Source organism: Chelonia mydas, chromosome 7 (assembly GCF_015237465.2).
Source record: "Chelonia mydas isolate rCheMyd1 chromosome 7, rCheMyd1.pri.v2, whole genome shotgun sequence".
Lineage (NCBI taxonomy): Eukaryota > Metazoa > Chordata > Testudines > Cheloniidae > Chelonia > Chelonia mydas.
In genome coordinates this window covers 117,550,482-117,566,139 of record NC_057853.1, presented here as the reverse complement: position 1 = coordinate 117,566,139, position 15,658 = coordinate 117,550,482, and positions in this window count along the sequence as shown.

Genomic DNA, 15,658 nt, shown 5'->3' with positions numbered 1-15,658 from the left:
GTAGCTACGCTGATCTAAATTTTCAGTGGAGACCAGGTCTTATTCTTAGGCTGTGTCTACATTCTGGAGGCCATACTGGCATAGCTATATCAGTGTACCTATGTTGGCATAACTCAGTAAGGCTGACACAGCTCTGTAGGGACAGAAAGGGTTTTTCCATTGATGTAGGAACACCACCTCCCGCCCCAGACAAAGTTAGCTACATCGAACGGTTGACATAGCTGTACCTACACTGGAGGTTAGGGCAGCACAATTATGTTGGTTCGAGTTGTGGTGTACTCACACCCTGGACCGACACAGCTATTCCAGCCACATTTTTAAGTATAGACCAAGCCTTAGTTTCCCTCCAATTTACAACAGATCAACTCAAGCAGCCAGAGCGTGTGATTGCTCTTGATAGAGGCAGAAAGATGTAGGCAAAAGGACAGACTGTTTTGTGCACAACATGGTAGGAGTCATGGAAAGCTTAGGGCAGGATGGGTACAGAAAGTTAGCAAGACAAGTACCATAGGGCCAGGTTCTGTTCTCAGTTCCCATTACATTCATACCACTCCTGTGAAGCCCGTGGAGCTGCACTAGTGTAAAAGAGCAGAATTTGGCCCATAGCGTTCAGGGCCAAACCCTTGTTTTATTTTAAGGCCCATTGTAATGAAGCGAGGGGTGAGGTATGGGGAGACTTAGGGTAAGTAATGGATGGCAGCCCTGGGAGATCAATTCAGGGAGACTGTCTTTACCTTTGGATATATTGATGTGTAGAGAACGCCAACATCTTCCTGGGGCTACAGCTAAACACCTTTTCTTTTAGGAATCATTTACAAAAGCCCTTTTGAAAGGGCTTTAGAACGTGTCCTCCTTGTGCCTTGAGAAGAAACACAAAGTAGCTGGGCCTCCTGTTAAGAAAGAAAATCACGCTTCATGGGCAGGGGCCGCATAAGCATCATTAAGGAGAACTCCAGAGACATACCGAGCAGGGCTGGCCCTGCTGCACCATATAAGGTAAATTCAAAAGCAAAAGGGGGAAAAAAAATCACAATCTCCTGCCCTGTCTGCTTAATGCATATTGTGAGTGTAGATCCCCCTTCGATGCCCTTAACTGCTAGGAGGTATGATGGTGTCCACACCTGCTAATCAAACATGCCCAGACTGTGTGTGACATGATGTGAACAGAGACATGTATGAACAGTGGTATTTTAACTGCTGGTCCTACCCCTCCCCTCTCTGTGCTGTTGTGGCATCCTATATAAATGTTCCACCTAATCAGCTGGCACAACAGATGCGTTTTACCTGCTGTACCTTCCCTATTAGGCAGAGCCAAAGTGGTGAAATCATTCAGGCTGGCTGAGTCATGGCTTCGCTGGGGAGACTTAATCGCTCCACAATCCTAGGGTAGCTTGAGTTGATGTAAGTTTTGCATGCTCCCCCGCCCCCGGCCTCATTGGTTATCTATAGAGGTGTAACTGCTTCTTTCCCTATCGCCAACACGCAGCTGTGATGGGGTGCTAGAAACAAGTGGGTTGGCAGCTGCTGCTGGTTCTTCTAAATGACTTATTAACGTAATGCAGTTAGGTAGCGTTTTCCCTCCTGAAGCACTTTGCTAACCTTATATACAGGAATCATTCAATTGGTCACCTCGTGAGATGCAGCCACCACCGAGGTGGAACATGACAGCTAGTTAACAGGGCAACGCTGCCCAACAGTTCAGGACATGAAATGAAAACACATCCTGCGTGTGCACACCTGAAATACTGAGTTTCCCCTGTGCCATTTGTAGTCACCTTATCTTCTGATGCGAGAGCTCAAGGCGTAATCTGGTAGCCAGGCACTCATATAGCAACACAAAGTCCTATTGCCTTGTAGCTCTCCCACTATGAATGAGGCTGGTGGGAAACACCATCCATTCATGGAAACAGGGACTGATGGGGGGGGGAGAAGCGTGCACGCCAGCTGAGTGTGGGGGAGGCGGCATTTCCTGGAATCTGTGGCTAACAAAGCATTTGAAGGGCAGGTCTCATTAGTCATCTCTGCCGTGGTCATAGCTCAGCCATGAGACGCGGGGGGAGGCAAAAAGAGCCAAAACATCCAAAAAGAGTTGAAGGGAAGGACTGATGGTTAAGGCATCATTTCTTAAAACCATCTTCCAGCTCCCCATATATGAAACACACTGTAGTTTCACCCCCTGGTTTGCCAGGCACTAATGAGCCGGAGGTGTGATTCCCAGCTCAAGAAGACATACTCGTACTGAGCCAGCTAGAGTGTAGCCACAGCAGCACGAGCTCTGGGACAGGCTCGCCACCCCCAGTACACACCTAGGGTCTCTGACAAGTACGTACTCGGTGTAGTTACCCTGTCCCATCACTGGTGCTGCTAGCTCAGTGAGCGCTCCTATGAGTGCATCTCCTTGAGCTGGAAATTGCACCCCTTGAGCCAAGGGCAGACAAACCCTTAGTGATGCTTCTGCCCTTTCTTCCTTACTCTACTCAAAACCTGCACCCTAATCCTCCCCACCAGAAAAGTGCTGTCAATAAGAATATGGTCCACCCCTACCCTAAAACAATCCAGGGGCACTGGTAGGATGCATGTCTCAGCTTCACTGGCCACGTACTGATTTGGTTGTAGTCTTTCCCCATTTCTATTTAGATTTAAAACCCTTTGGAGTGCACTGGCTCTTGCTTCTCATCCATAATAGCTAAGGCAGAGGGATCATTTAGCCACTGCTAGCTGTGGGAAGACAGCTCTGATTATACACCATGCCTGCATAACCACAAGGCTTGGTGATAGTAAATTACTCTTCACAGGGCTCACGTAGCTTGGTCAGACTGCACAGACATGTTTTCATAGTGATTCAAACTCTTATCATCAGAGCCATACCCAACCTGGATTCCTTAATAAGTCAGTGGGTTGATACCTTGGAACGCAAGATCAGGGTCCATTTGTGCATGAATTGCACGACTCATTCAAAGTCCTAAATTCTCATGTGCATAGGGAGGCCCGTACACGTTACGTCAGCCTGACATGATGTGGCGGTAACTCTTCAGTGGCCCTGAAGGTGAGTTTAGGTGCTGGGAATGTCCCACTGGCACCTCATAAAAGCTCTCTCCCATGGGAATAATAGCAGAGCTCATGGGCAGGGACAGCTGCCAAAGCGTCATGCCCCCTCAGGGGCATAGGAACAGTCTCAGAGCTGCCCTGCCCAGTGCATGTCAGGTTGGCAACTGGGAGTTACATGATGTTAAATAGCCATTAAAACTCTCTGTATCAGCTGTTGGGGGGGGGAGGGGGGGGTCAGGAATATTTTCCTCAAGCAGCTGTGAAAAATAAAGTTGCTTGAGTTTTCAGAAGAGGGCTGGGGTGCAAGACTGGGTTGTGAAAAATAACCGAACAACCATTCTTACGTGCTCCCCAAAGGTGTTTAGGGAGACTAAATAACTGATGGTGTTCAAACGGTAAATGACTTGAACTACATGCTACTGCAGGCCAAGATGACTTCAGTTTATTGTCTGGAGAGTGAGAATGGTAAGGCTCAAGGTGAAATTTTTGATGTCCCCGATGGAAGTTTTATCTGCCATCAAAGTTTGTATGTTATTTCAGCACATGGACTGGCATAATTGCTGACTCCTCTTTATGCTCCCCAAATCCATAAGAACGGCCACACTGGGTCAGACCAAAGGTCCATCTAGCCCAGTATCCTGTCTTCCAACAGTGGCCAATGCCAGGTGCCCCAGAGGGAATGAAGAGAACAGGCAATCATCAAGTGATCCATCCCCTGTCGCCCACTCCCAGCTTCTGGCAAACAGAGGCTAGGGACACCATCCCTGGCCATCCTGGCTAATAGCCATTGATGGACCTAGCCTCCATGACCTTATCTAGTTCTTTTTTGAACCGTTATAGTCTTGGCCTTCACAACATCCAACCACCTGAATGATCCAAAGGCCAGATGGTTACCAAAGGCATAGGGGCTGCTTCACTTAGAGAAGTAACTCAGGGTACCTGTACTTTGTTACTTCTCTTGAGTAAGCCTAGCTTGAATGAGAACAGCCATACTGCAAATCGATACTCTAGCTGCTGTGTCCATCCCGGCGCTTCACTCACTCCTGTGTGGCAGCAAGACCTCTGGGGGCGTAGTCTATGGTATTTGCACTGCAGTAAGCTAAGTTGCACTAGGAGTTTCATCACAGTGAGTTGTGGGAGAACTTGCCTGTTCTTTCCTGGCACAATGGGTGAGGGGGGCAGGTATGGGGAATTATGGGAAGGTAGCAGAGGCCTAGCGGCAGTTGAGTAGAGCTAACCTGAGTCTACACTGCAGAATGGCCATGTGTGTTAGCAGCTGATGGGTTGTACTAACTCCAGCTGTAGCCTATACCTTCTGACAGGCCAGCCAACTCATGTTAAAAGCACCAATGCATTTGAGTTAAGGGCTTTTGTGTGTGGACAGGATGTGAGTTAGGGACAACACTTGAGTTAACTTTGCAGTGAAGACAAACCCAACCGCCATTGACTGGCAGGATTTCACATTTAGTGTTCAAACTTTTACTAAAATAAATAAGTGTCAGGAATGTGCATGCGGGGTTCAGGTTTGTATATTAAGGTCAGAATTTTCAAAGAATCCTCTGGAAATTAGTTGCCCCAATCCTACTGAAACTGAGTGGGAGTTGGGTGCTTTATTTCCGGTTGGGCTCCTGTCAGCAGCGTATTAACGCCTAGGCCGACAAAATTGCAGGGGCGGCAAATTTGTAATAGCAGCCAGAGGCTGCTTCCCCCGGCACCGGGTCGCGCCCCTGGCCCCGCCCCAACTCCACCCCTTCCCCGCCCCCTCCCTGCCCCTATTGGTCCCCTTCCCCAAATCCCCGCCCCGGCCCCGCCTCCTCTCCTGAGCGTGCCGTGTTCCCCCCTCTTCCTTGGTGAACCTGTTTTGCGCACAAGCACTGGCAGGGAGTGGGGAAAAGCAGGACCCAGCGGCGTGCTCAGGGGAGGAGGCGGAGGCGGAGCGGAGGTGAGCTGGGGGTGGGGCCGGCAATTATTTCAGGGCCTAGGGGCGGCAAAATCATTAATCCGCCACTGGCTCCTGTGAAATAAATTTCAGTCTTACCTCCCATGCACACTTGACCACCTCAGAAACAGGGATCCAGTGCAGGTTTCAAAAGCATCCGGCTGTTTCCAGTTTCTTCCTGCCTCTCTCAAAGTTCACAGCTGTCTAGTCCTAGCGCTCTGAAAAAAAAATTCAGAGTATTTTGTACAGCAAAAGTTAGGATTTGTCTCTCCCCAGGGAAATTGTTCTAAGGTGGTTAAAAAAAAAAAAAAAAAGCTGAACTACTCATTTCTTCCAGTCAGCAGTATTTTTCTGTCAAACATTTAGTTACTTAACCAGTTTGGAACTTCAGGCTTTCTTATTTTATAAATCTCCTCAGAGGAGTCATTATAGAACAAGCTGGCTCCAGGACTTGTGAGGGGAGTTTGCTGGAGTGAAGACAGAGACCATGCCTCAGCAGCTGGAGTCAGCAAATGCCTTCAGCTTTTCAACGTGAGTGCTGGGCTGCAGCACACCCCAAAGAATGATTGTACCAAAGAGTTTTGTGCACAGTTGCTGCCCAGGGGGCAGATAGGGTCTAGCAATGGGCTGTCAGTGCTGTTTCTTAGCAGCAGCACCACTTGCTAAGGAAATCTCCTTCTGGTGCAGACCCGGGAGCTGAGGCTAAGGGTATGTCTACACTATGAAATTAGGTCGAATTTATAGAAGTTGATTTTTTAGAAAGCGATTTTTCTACAGTTGATTGTGTGCGTTCCCACTAGCGCATTGAATCGGCGGAGTGAGTCCACTGTACCGAGGCTAGCTTCGACTTTCGGAGCGTTGCACTGTGGGTAGCTATCCCACAGTTCCCGCAGTCTCCGCCGCCCATTGGAATTCTGGGTTGAGCTCCCAGTGCCTGATGGGGCAAAAACATTGTCGTGGGTGGTTTTGGGTACATGTCGTCAGTCGCCCCTCCCTCCGTGAAAGCACTGGCAGACAATTGTTTTGCGCCTTTTTTCCATGCAGGCGCCATACTGCTTTCAGCAGACGGTGCAGTAGGACTGCAAACCATTGTCGTCATCCACCGCTTCCGCTGCATCTCTGCTCTCCTGCTCTCCTGCTGCTATGAATCCACCTCGCAGGTCCTCTATATGACCGTCGTCACCCACCACTTCCGCTGCCACTCTGCTCTCCTGCTCTCCTGGTGGTCTCGCAGGGCTGCTTCCACTGCAACACTGCTCGGCTGCTCTTGTCTCGCCATACCACGGCAAGCGTGCAGCCCACTCAGCGGTTGTGTCCGGGCAGCAGACGGTGCCGTAGGTCTGCAAAACTGGTCATCCAACCACCGCTTCCTTGCAACTCTGCTCTCCTGCAGACGCCATGCCACGGCAAGCATGGAGCCCGCTCAGCTCTCTGCTGCTGTTGTGAGCATTGTAAACACCTCGCGCATTATCATGCAGAACCAGAACCTGCAAAAGCAGGTGTGGAGGAGATGGCAGCGCGGTGACAAGAGTGATGAGGACATGGCACAGACTTCTCTCAAAGCACGGGCCCTGGCAATTTGGCCATCCAGGTGGCAATGGGGCAGGCTCATGCTGTGGAACGCCGATTCTGGCCTGGGAAACAAGCACAGACTGGTGGGACCGCATAGTGTTGTAGGTCTGGGACGATTCCCGTTGGCTGCGAAACGTTCGCATGCGTAAGGGCACTTTCATGGAACTTTGTGACTTGCTTTCCCCTGCCCCAAAGCGCAAAAATACCAAGATGAGAGCAGCCCTCACAGTTCACAAGCGAGTGGTGATAGCCCTGTGGAAGCTTGCAACGCCAGACAGCTACCGGTCAGTCGGGAATCAATTTGGAGTGGGCAAATCAACGCAATCACTGAGCTGCTGCTATCAAGGGTAGTGACTCTGGGAAATGCGCAGGTCACAGTGGATGGCTTTGCTGCAATGGGATTCCCTAACCATGGTGGGGCAATAGATGGAACGCATATCCCTATCTTGGGACCGGATCACCAAGGCAGCCAGTACGTAAACCGCAAGGGGTACTTTTCAATGGTGCTGCAAGCACTGGTGGATCACAAGGGACGTTTCACCAACATCAACGTGGGATGGCCGGGAAAGGTACATGATGCTCGCATCTTCAGGAACTCTAGTCTGTATGAACAGCTGCAGCAAGGGACATACTTTCCAGACCAGAAAATGACCATTGGGGATGTTGAAATGCCTATAGTTAGCCTTGGGGACCCAGCCTACCCCTCAGTGCCATGGCTCATGAAGCCATACACAGGCAGCTGGGACAGTAGTCAGGAGCTGTTCAACTACAGGATGAGCAAGTGCAGAATGGTGGTAGAATGTGCCTTTGGATGTTTAAAAGCGCGCTGACGCAGTTTACGGACTCGGTTCGACCTCAGCAAAACCAATATTCCCATTGTTACTACTGCTTGCTGTGTGCTCCACAACATCTGTGAGGGTAAGGGGGAGACGTTTATGGCGAGGTGGGAAGTTGAGGCAAATCGCCTGGCCGCTGATTACGCACAGCCAGACACCAGGGCAGTTAGAAGAGCACAGCAAGGCACGCTGCTCATCAGAGAAGCTTTGAAAACCAGTTTCATGGCTGACTAGGCTACGGTGTGACGGTTCTGTTTGTTTCTCCTTGATGAAAACCCGCCCCCTTGGGTGACTCTACTTCCCTGTAAGCCAACCGCCCTCCCCTCCCCCCTTCAATCACTGCTTTCAGAGGCAATAAAGTCATTGTTGTTTCAAATTCATGCATTCTTTATTAATTCATCACAAAAACAGGGGGATAACTGCTTAGGTAGTCCGGGAGGGGTTGGGAGGAGGGAAGCTCCGGGTGGGGTGGGGGAGGAGAGGAGGAGGGAAGGACAAGGCCACACTGCACTTCAAAACTTATTGAATGCCAGCCTTCTGTTGTTTGGGCAGTCCTCTGGGGTGGAGTGGTTGGGTGCTTGGAGGGGGCCCCCTCCGCGTTGTTGGGCATCTGGGAGAGGAGGCTATGGAACTTGGGGAGGAGGGCTGTTGGTCACACAGGGGCTGCAGTGGTGGTCTGTGCCTTTCCTGCACCTCAACCATACGCCGGAGCATATCAGTTTGATCCTTCAGTAGCCTCAGCATTGCATCCTGCCTCCTTTCATCGTGCTGCCGCCACCTTTCCTCTTGATCCCGCCACCTCTCCTCTTGCACGTCCCTCCTGTCCTTGCGTTCATTTTGTGCTTTCCTGGACTCTGCCATTATCTGCCTCCACGCATTCTGCTGGGCTCTTTCACTTTGGGTGGACTTCATGAGCTCAGAGAACATTTCCATCGCAAGGGCGTTTTTTCGCCTTCTTATCTGCGCTAGCCTCTGGGACAGAGATGCTAGTCACAGCACTGAAATATTTGCAGCTGCAGGAGGGAAAAAAGGGAGTTTAAAATTGAAAAAGACACACTGGCCATTTAAAAGGAGGGGCTGATGTTTTCGGGTTAACGTGCAGCACAAACCCAACTAAACCCCCAACACCCAATTCTCTGGGATGATCGCTTCACCCCTCCCCGCCCTGTGTGGCTAACAGCGGAGATGATGTCTTTTCAGCCACAGGCAAACAGCCCAGCAGGAACAGCCACTTCTGATGTCCCCTTAATAAAATTCCCCTATTTCAGCCAGGTGACCATGAATGATATCACTCTCCTGAGGATAACACAGAGAGAGAAAGAACGGATGTTGCTTGAATGCCAGCAAACACCGGGATCACACGCTGCCATGCTTTCTTATGCAATGATTCCAGACTACATGCTATTGGCCTGTCATGGTAAAGTGTCCTACCATGGAGGACGCAATAAGGCTGCCCTCCCCAGAAACCTTTTGCAAAGGCTTTGGGAATACCTCCAGGAAAGCTTCGTTGAGATGTCCCTGGAGGATTTCCACCCCATCTGCAGACAAGTTAACAGACTTTTCCAGTAGATGTACTGGCCGCGAATGCATCCCAAGTCTTCAGGGCAAATTAATCATTAAACACACTTGCTTTTAAACCATGTATTATATTTACAAAGGTACACTCACCAGAGGTGCCTTCTCTGCCTTCAAGGTCTGGGAGCCCGGGTTAGAAGAGTTGGGAGGGTATTGGCTCCAGGGTGATAAACAGTTCCTGGCTGTCAAGGAGAATCGTTTCTCCGCTTGCCTGGTGTGTGCTATCTTCCTCGTCCCCAAAATCCTCATCCCTGTTGTGTGAGACTCCCTTGCAGGAGTCTACATACAGGTGTGGGGTAGTTGCAGGGGCACCCCCTAGAATTGCATGCAGCTCATCATAGAAGTGGCATGTCTGGGGCTCTGACCCCGAGCGGGCATTTGCCTCTTGGGTTTTTTGGTGGGCTTGCCTGAGCTCCTTAAGTTTCATGCAGCACTGCTGCGGGTCTCTGTGATAGCCTCTGTCCTTCATGCCCTTGGAGATTTTTTCAAATATTTTGGCATTTCGTCTTTTGGAACCTGAGTTCTGATAGCATGGATTCTTCTCCCCATACAGCGATCAGATCCAGTACCTCCCATTCGGTCCATGCTGGAGCTCTTTGCGGTTCTGGGACTCCATGGTCATCTCTGCTGATGAGCTCTGCATGGTCACGCCACGGTGGCCAAACAGGAAATGAAATTCAAAAGTTTGTGGGGCTTTTCCTGTGTACCTGGCCAGTGCATCCGAGTTGAGAGTGCTGTCCAGAGCGGTCACAATGGAGCACAGTGGGATTGCTTCCGGAGGCCAATACGGTTGAATTGCGTCCACACGAACCCAAATTCGAACCGGCGATGTTGATTTCAGTGCTAATCCCCTCGTCGGGGAGGAGTACAGAAATCGATTTTAAGAGCCTGTTAAGTCGACAAAAATGGCTTCGTTGTGTGGACAGGTGCAGGGTTAACTCAATCTAATGCTGCTAAATTCGACCTAAACTCATAGTGTAGACCAGGGCTAAGACTGAGAAGAAGGATGCCCCATTGGTTAGGCAATTAAGCAGAAGGGTTAGGAGATCTGGGTTCAACTTTTTTGCTCTCCCTTGGGTGTTCTATATGTCCTTGGGTAAGTCACCTGGTGTGGGATCCACTAAGGCACTTAGGTATTCTGATGCTAACTTTTAACCTAGAACAAGATTGGAATCCACAAAGCCTGAGTTAGGTGCCTAAGCTCCTATACAATGAACAGGTAGAGAAAGGTACCAAAGCCAGCACACGAGCCGGGGAGCTAGACAGGGTTGTCCTAAGCCCAGATCCTTTCTCATCTTTTGGTACCTAAGTCTGGGCAGTTGGGAGGTACCTATCTCTGCTTGTGGTTCATGAATGGGGGGGAAATAGGCATTCAGCCACCTAAGTCATGTGCAGGGGGCCAATCAAGTAGGCATGCATAGAGACTGCCTACCAGACTGGAACCTCAGTGAGTTCACACAAAACAGCCTGACAGAAGGCAAAAGAGGACCTCCCTTATGACTTGTAGCCTAGTTGCTAGGGTACTCAGGATGTAGGAAACTCCTGGTTCAGGCCTCTCCCCACCCCTGTCCCACCTGATGAGAATAAGGGATTTGTCCCTAACCACTAGCCTACAGGACTGGGCCCAGCGCACAATTTAGGCAGCTGAATGCTCATCTTCCCTGGCTTGTAGTTCACTTTAGGGCTCAGGCTGGAGACAGGCACCTGGGCAGCTAAAGTAAGGCAACACTGCACCTTCTCAGAGGCCGCACACGGGCGCCAAGTGAGTTCAAGCATCTACAGAGTTCAGCAGAAGCTTTGTGGATTGCAGTGGAACCTAAAACCAGAACTTAGGTGCTTAAACCCAAGATTTAGGCACCTTAGTACCTTTATGGATCTCACGCTTGGTCACTCTGTGCCTCAATTCCCCTCTGTAACCTGTGGACAATAACATTGCGGTTATTCTAATTGACGTAAGAGAATGATCATTAAAAGTTAAATACACAAGCCATTAATTCTGCTGCAAAGCAGAAGGTGATTAGAAGGAAGCTATTCCAAGCAAGTGTGAATACCAAATATCTAGAATGAATGCTGGGGAGCAATCTTGATGAGGATTTCAGCAAACTAAGGAGCTTTATTTTCTTCAGACTAAAAATTCCAGAATAGTACTTTTAAAACTTCATAAAAATCCTCATATTTATGTACCATTTTTAAATGGCCATTACCACATCCCTATATTTTACAAGCATCCAAATTACCAACATTTAACACACCTGAGTATTTCAAATGTTGTCAGTATTCCATGTTAGAGAAACTCCATATGTTCAAATTGTAAACAGAATAATGGAAACATTATGAATTCCAGATTCATACTACTGCTCATGGACACACTGGAAACAGAAAGCACTTCCTCAGAGCATCACCTCTGGGGACAGTAGTTTTAAACCCTTTATATATTCACTCAAACCTTGAGGGCTAAGTGTTATTCGGAACATAGGAATTGCCATACTGCTCAAAGCAGGGGTTCATTTAGTTCTGTATCCTGTTTCCAAAAGTGGTCAGGACCAGCTGTTTGAGGGAAAACTAAGTTTCCTTCTAAGGCAGTTAGAGGTTGGCTTCTAGCCCAAAGCTGGACCTATTTCCCGATGCTACACACCAATTCAAAGCAGTCACTTAAGTCCTCTGGTGCAGAAACGGCAAATTATCTGATCAAGATACTATATTCCCTTCAAATAGCTGAAATATTTGGTTAACCCCAATTGGTTTAGGTGTGAGTTCAGTTCACTGCCTCAGAGGCAAAAAAATCTCTCAGATATGTTAGGGTTGCCAACTTTCTAATCACACAAAACTGAGCACCATGGTCCCGCCCCTTTTTGAGGCCCCACCCCTTCCCTGATGCCCCACGCCCTGCTCATTACATTCCCCCTCCATTGGTGGCTTGCTTTCCCCAAGCCTCACTCACTTTCACTGGGCTGGGGCGGGGGTTGGGGTGCGGGAGGGGGTGAGGGCTCTAACTGGGGATGCAGGCTCTGGGGTGGGGCCAGAAATGAGGGGTCAGGATGTGGGAGGGGGCTCTGGGCTGGGGCCGCGGGATTCGGAGTGCGGGAGGGGGCTGCGGGTTGAGGCTGGGGGTTGGGGGTACAGGAGGGGGTACGGGCTTTGTACTGGGGGTGCAGGCTCTGGGGTGGGGCCAAGGATGAGGGACTTGGGGTGCAGGAGGAGGCTCTGGGTTTGGGGGGGGGGGGCTCAGGGCTAAGGCAGAGAGTTGGGGCAGGGGGTTGGGGTGTGGGCTTACCTCGGGCAGCTCCCGGTGCAGCGGGACTAAGGCAGGCTCTCTGTCTTTCCTGGCTTTCTGCTGCACCCCGGAAGCAGCCAGCAGCAGGTCCAGCTCCTAGGCAGGGGGGCCAGGAACCGCAAGCACCGTCCACAGACACCGCCCCCCCAGCTCCCATTGGCCACGGTTCCCGGCCAATAGGAGTGTGGAGCCAGTGCTCGGGGTGAGAGCAGTGCATGGAGCCTCATGGCCCCCCAGCCAAGGAGCCAGACCTGCTGGCCACTTCCAGGGCACAGCACGGGGCCAGGACAGGTAAGGACTAGCCTGCCTTAGACCCGCGGCACTGCCGACCGGACTTTTAATGGCCCGGTTGGTGGTGCTGACCAGCGCTGCCAGGGTCCCTCTTTGACCAGGCGTTCGGGTAGAAAACCGGCTGTCTGGCAACCCTAAGCTCTTCAGGGCATGGAACTAAATTGACCTGGCAGACAAAGGGTAAAGGGCTACAAACATGGGGCTAGCTGAGCAGGGAAAAGTTAGTATCCTAATTATTAAATACCAGCTATTTGGGTGGGACTCTGATGGGAGGGGATTTAGCTAAACAGAGGGACATGGGGGATGGGGCAGGGACGGGCCAAAGGAGGAGGAGGAGGAGGAGGAGGTGTGGAGTGAGACTAGGTAAAGGGTCCTTGAAGGGAAGGAGTTGGAACAAACAGTCAAACACCACAGGGGGCAGAAAGGCCCAAACCTGTAGAAAGCAGTCTGAGATGAGGTGTCCCCTGGTCCCTGCTGAGGCTTCTAGCCAGTGGGTCTGCTCTCGTGGGTCCTTGAGAGTCTCGCTTGCTCCTCCCTGGGGTTTTTCTTGCCCAGGCCCGGCTTGGAAGCAGGGGCACTGCTTGAATCCTAGTACCTGGTGAGGGGTCACCCTCGCACAGTTTTGGATGGAGGAAAAGAGTGGCCCTAGTTGGGCCCATGTTTCTCCTTCCCAGTGGTTTGAAGTGTGTGTGGTGTGTGTCTCATTGCCCTAGCTCTGCCTTCCCTCGTCCCCTATGCTATTAATTCTGACCCCAAATCAATTCTGCCCCCTGCAGACCCCATCAGTTCTGCTCCTACTGCCTCTCCAAGGTCGGGGGAGCAGAGGAACCATCCCATTGTTCAGAGGAGAGGAGGAAGGGACCAGAACTGCCCTGAGCTTCTGGCCTCTTTCTGCTCCCTCCTCTCTCCCCTGGAAGAAACTCCTGAGGGGAGAGCTCTGCCCACTTCCTGCAGCTGCCTGGAGCGGCTGCTCTGCTGCCAAACTTGCACCCTCAGCACTGCAGCTCGGTCCCTGCAGGAGAACTTTGTGTGGTCTAACCCTCCCGGGGTTCCCTGGTGGGCTGCGGCCTCCTCAGAAGCCCTCCCATAGCACCACATGCTGCTCCAAGGCCCCTGCCACGGGTCCACGTCGCTTGCCACCACCCTATTTTAAAAGGGGCAGCTCCCATTTGTATTACTAAATATAAACACCCCATTCTAAAACCACCTAGTCCAGGGGCCTAGGAGCATTCTGCAGAGCGAGCTGGCCTTCTCTGCCCTGCCAGTGACCTGAAGAAGAGCTCTGTGTAGCTCGAAAGCTTCTCTCTCTCACCAACAGAAGTTGGTTCAATAAAAGATATTCCCTCTCCCATCCTGTCTCTGTCATGTCTTGGGGCCGACCCAGCTAGCGACAGTTCTGGTTCTCTCCTTTCTCTCTGTAGTGCTGGGTTGTGTAGCAAGTACCTGTCAATCTGGATCTGAGGAGCTTGCATAGGAAGGAGAATATACAAGAGAGCAGAGGGACATAACTTGCTACAAACCCGAGGGCCCAGCAGGTTGGCAAGTAGGAGTTAGACAATGTCATTAGGCTAAAGATAACTAGCTCCTTATAGTTGATGGGGCAAGGAATGTTTTCTTTGCCTGGCTGTTAAAGTTACTTGAGCTTTCAGAAGGCCAGGGAGTGAGGGAAAGTCTGTATCTACACTGCCACTTTCAGCGCTAAAACTTTAGTCGTGCAGGGGCGTGCAAAAACACAGCCCGAGCAACAAAAGATTTAGCGCTGAAAAGCGCTAGTATAAACACCACTCTCCCCTGGCGATAAAGTGTGACTACACGGCCCACATCACAGTGCTGCCGCGGCCACGCTTAGGGTGACCAGACAGCAAGAAAAAGACCCAAAAACTGGGACTGTCCCTATAAAATCAGGACATCTGGTCACCCCAACCGCGCTGTAACATCGGCAGTGTAGCCATACCCTGAGTCTTATTTAATTTAATAAGATTAATCAAACCCTAACCTTAACGCACTTCTGCTGCCCGTGTAAAAATTATTTAGCCAGGCTAAACAATTCGGTGTCCAAGCTGTCAATGGCATGCAGGGCATTATTTCTAAGGCCAAAATGGCAGCAGTTGACAGTATGATGAGGGAGAATGACAAGACTTAAAAAGTTTCACACTATGTCTCAGACAGAATTTTATTGGCCATAAAAAAAGAAGGCGGTAAAAGTTTAGTTGAACTCTTGCCCCACCCAAGGAGCTGTGAATGTCTAAGACCTTTGTTGTAATTGCTGAACCTTCTTCATGTTTTCCACATACTGCCTGAGACATTCAAACTTCAGCTGGGTATCAAGGGCAGTGTCTGGATCTTTAGCATCTAGACTTATGTGAACTAAATTCAATTAGTAATGAGTATGTCTGGAACTTGTTTAATGTTTAAGCTTAAATCACTTTAATCTGGTCTCCCCATAGAAACTAGATAACATCAGTACCACCACTGTAGGTTTCAAAAGCATCTGGCCGGCTCTGCCTTCTTCCTGTACCTTTCAAAGGTCTCAACTCTTTATCCCTACTGCTAAGAACATTTCAAAGTATTTTATACCACAAAAAGTTAGGATTCATCTCTCCTCTCTCAGATAATTTTAAGGCAGAACATAAAAAGGAGTACTGTTAACTGGAAGACATGGGGATTTTTCCATTCAAATTACTTTTAAAAACCAAGTCAGAATTGGCTGTTTTATATGTTCACTGCAGTTTCTATTTTGCAAGAAGTTGGTCAGAGGACATGTGAGGAGGAGAGGACAGGCTTAGAACTTAAAATAGAGAAATCATTAACTCTACAGCAAAGAGGATGGTGCCTGGAAGGAAACTATTTCCATGAAGTTTTGATATTCGCACTGAGGTCATATCTACATGGGGGCATTTAGGAAAGTTAAGATGAATCAGCTAAAGGTGTCAAGTTAATGCACATAAGTTAAAGTGCATTAACCCCCCCCCCCCATGTAGATGCTGTCATCCAGAAGTAAAGTGATCTCAGTTTGCAGTAGCTTAATTGTCTGAGAGAGAACCAGAACTCAGCTCTTCAGCCCCAGAGGAACTTAAGTCAGCTAACATATCAAGATTGCTGGGTGCCTCAGAGGCTCCATTA